The 3,451-nt window shown below is 43.6% G+C and overlaps 1 pseudogene; it reads left to right on the top strand.

Moving 5' to 3' along the window:
- The first annotated feature begins 1,901 nt into the window (after positions 1–1,901).
- Positions 1,902–3,083, top strand: LOC140739313 (heterogeneous nuclear ribonucleoproteins A2/B1 pseudogene; annotated as a pseudogene).
- The last annotated feature ends 368 nt before the right edge of the window (positions 3,084–3,451 follow it).

The following is a 3,451-nucleotide window of genomic DNA, read 5'->3' as shown; positions in this document are numbered from 1 at the left end:
ACAATTCCGAATTATTGAACTGACCAAATTTAAGTTTCCTAGCTGCTGAAGTGGAATTTGAAGTCTGAAATACCAGCCTGATTATGTAGTGACTGATTCCACCTTCATTGAGACAAAGCAAAACCTAGACCAAAACAATTCTTCTAATCTTTCATGTAACTCCTCATCACACTTCTTGGGAAGGAATTACTCGTGACTCATATGATTTAATTGCAACAAATGAAATTGAGAGTCCTTCTCATTTCTTCCTGATTATCTTGATATTAAAGGAGAATGGAGCAACTCAGAAAATTGATTAAATAAAAAACTACTTTTGTTTGCCATGTTATGTGTACTGCATGATCAAAGTGGGGAGAGGGGGGGGCGAATCATGAACCTGCACAAAGACAGAGCTGTCATTTATCTTGCATCTGCTTGTCTCATGTCCTTCTGTGTCCAGCTGTTTTGAGCTTCCTGAAAATGGAATTTAAGCATAGGTACTATTCGGGGTGGAGTTATGTTGAATTGCCTGTTTATAAATGTGCAACAAGACTTCACTGATAATTTTATTTGTTGATAAAAGGAAAAGTGCATTACAGAAGCTTGAACAATTAGTCAAAACTTTTTAAGCATTCATTTATGAAAGAAGACATTGGAATTGAAGGAAGGATTAATACCATATTATGGTATGGTACGTCTTATACAGTAGCTGAAATTTGGTGTATATTTTATAGTCAGGCCAAGTGACTATAAGTATTAACCACGAACATTACTGTGTTTTATTATAGCCTGTAATAGGTAACATTTCACTAGCCTTTTCTGAACTCTCATTGGGCTGTTAAGAGAGGCGGCAGACAAAATTAATTGCAAAAAGACCACATCCTGCTCCAAATTTTTATTCCTTTCCAATGAAAACAAGCACTCAATAATATGTCTTCCTCTCATGTATTCGTGCAGTAACTTAAAAATCAAATATGCCACTTCCTTTTGAAAAAAAAGGTATTCTATTTTTCAGTTCTTGTTTTAAAGCAAGCCGGAAGCGATCAGGACTAAAAATATTTTAGAGTTACGTTTCCTAAATAAGGATTACGCCCTTCACCCCGCCATTGTTAAAAATTGTTTTTATGTATGCCTGCAGACCCAAAGGTAAGATTCCAAAGCTCATCCATTTTACTTGAGATCAAAACCACATTTACGACAGGCCCATTCTTTATTAAATCTGCTACGCAAACTCTGAATGAAACACCAGGAAGTAACTTCAAAAAATCTGGGAAAGATGATACCACGAAACGTTCAGCTTGTCCAATTGTGATCGTTTCTAACTTGCAGATGCTTGAGAACGCACCTAAAAAAAAGTTTGCATATTTTGCATGATTTGCGTACACACTTAAGTCCATTAAGACATGGCCATGTGCGCATCATTTCGAGGAAAACGTCTCTATTAATTCTGCGGGAATGGCTAGCACGTTTTTGGCGCGATGTGGAACACATGCCCACACAGCGCACCGTGTCAGATGCGCAGGTGCCCATTTTGTGCTCACGGAGCGAGCAACAGCCCTGCAGCACGGCCTTAAAGCCGGCGCGGGATCACTGCCGCCAAAGCGGTCGTGAATTCCGAGAGGCTGGCACTCAGCACCGGGGATGCAAATTAGCCAGGCCCATGAATTGAATCAGGGCAAGCGCCAATGCTACCAGAAATTTTTTATCGGGGGAAAATATCTTTTCTCCCCCAAGGAAGGCCGAGTACATTTTGCAAACCCCGCGCCGTTCCTATTTCTGGTGAGGACAATGGAACGGACGGGCTTGTGCGCAGCAGCGCAGAATGGGGCTGGGGTTACCTAGCAGCCCGGGCTGCACCAATCGGAGGCTCCCAGCGAGGGTGAGGCCCCGCCCCCGCCGCCGACGCTTATATAGAGCTCATTAGGCAGTCAGTCAGTCTCCTGCAGTGTGTGGTGAAAGCTGCTGTACAACATGGCGAGGGAACAGCTCTGTAAGCTATTTGTTGGCGGGCTCAGCTTTGAAACGGTGGAAGGGAACCTCAGAAACCATTTCGAGAAATGGGGCAAGCTAACTGACTGTGTCGTGGTTCAAGATACGATCACCAGGCGCCCCCGAGGCTTCGGGTTTGTTACGTATTCTTCGCCGAGCGAGGCGGATGCTGCAATGGCCGCTAGGCCTCATGTGTTAGATGGCCGCACGGTGGATCTGAAACGAGCTGTGCCGAGGGAAGACTCGAACAAGCCGGGCTTCAACATGAAAGTAAAGAAGATCTTCGTGGGCGGCATCAAAGAAAACCTCAACGAAGACGATTTGCAGAGTTATTTCTCGGATTATGGTTTAATTGAAAAAGTGGATGTGATCTGTGACCGCGACACCGGCAAGAAAAGAGGCTTTGCCTTTGTGTACTTCGATGACCACGATTCTGTTGATAAAGCTGTTATCCAGAAGTACCACATGATTAATGGCTACCGGTGTGAAGTCAAGAAAGGGTTGTCGAAGGAAGAGATGCAGAGCGGAAGTAGATCTCGCGGTCGAACTGGCAGCTTTCCCCAAAGAAACGGTCGGAATGATGGCAGTTTTGGAAATTCTGCCGGGTACGGGCCGCAAGGCGGCGGAGGCGGCTACTACAATGATCGAGGAGGCCGAGGAGACCTCTTTGGTGGCTATGGCGATGTTGGCCATCCCCGACGTGATCGTTCCTTTTCGGGAGGAAGTTATGGTGATCAAATTGGGAGCTATAGAGGCGGCGGTGGATACGATCGTGGTAATTTCCCGGATAGCTATGATAACTTTGGAAGCTATTCCCCTGAGCCGTCCCACTATGGCCCCATGAGAGGTGGGGGCGGTATGGAGAAGTATACTGCTGGACCCTACAGGGGAGATTATGGTGTTAGTAATAGAAGCAGAAGCAGAGATTATGGTGGCTATGCCTTTTAGTTTATTCTTTTGTGTGTGAGGGGTGGTTGGGGGGGAAGATAAGGAATTTGGGTTGATGATTTAAAAGTAGGGTTTGCATAGCTGCAAAATGTATTCAAGTAATGCACACCAAGAAAACTGCATACTTTTGTTTTAACTTTTTTTCGTAATAAACTACATTGAATTTATCTCTTGTCTGTAGTCTCTCTTTCTGTGTAAAGCTTACCTGAAGATTTTAACCTTAGGATTCGAAACAGTTTGTATGGAACTGTTCACTTACTTGAAATCTAGTTTTTTCCAAGATGCATTTGGAACACGTTTGTGGTCCTTATGAGGAGAATTGGAATGAACCACTGAATATTGGATTCGTGAGAAATTAAGTTTCTTAGAAAACTCTGCATATTTTTGAGGCATTTACGTTATAATGAGGTTCTAAATTTCTCATTTTCTTGGGACATTTATTGCTTCCATCTGACAACATATGTTGAAATATATGACGTTGCCCTGAATCCTCGGAAGTGATTGCCCTGCATTCACTTGCTGATGTATTGGAGCT

This window comes from Hemitrygon akajei, chromosome 15, assembly GCF_048418815.1.
Source record: "Hemitrygon akajei chromosome 15, sHemAka1.3, whole genome shotgun sequence".
NCBI lineage: Eukaryota > Metazoa > Chordata > Chondrichthyes > Myliobatiformes > Dasyatidae > Hemitrygon > Hemitrygon akajei.
Note: the sequence above shows the minus strand (reverse complement) of the source record. Positions and strands in the feature narration are given on the sequence as shown.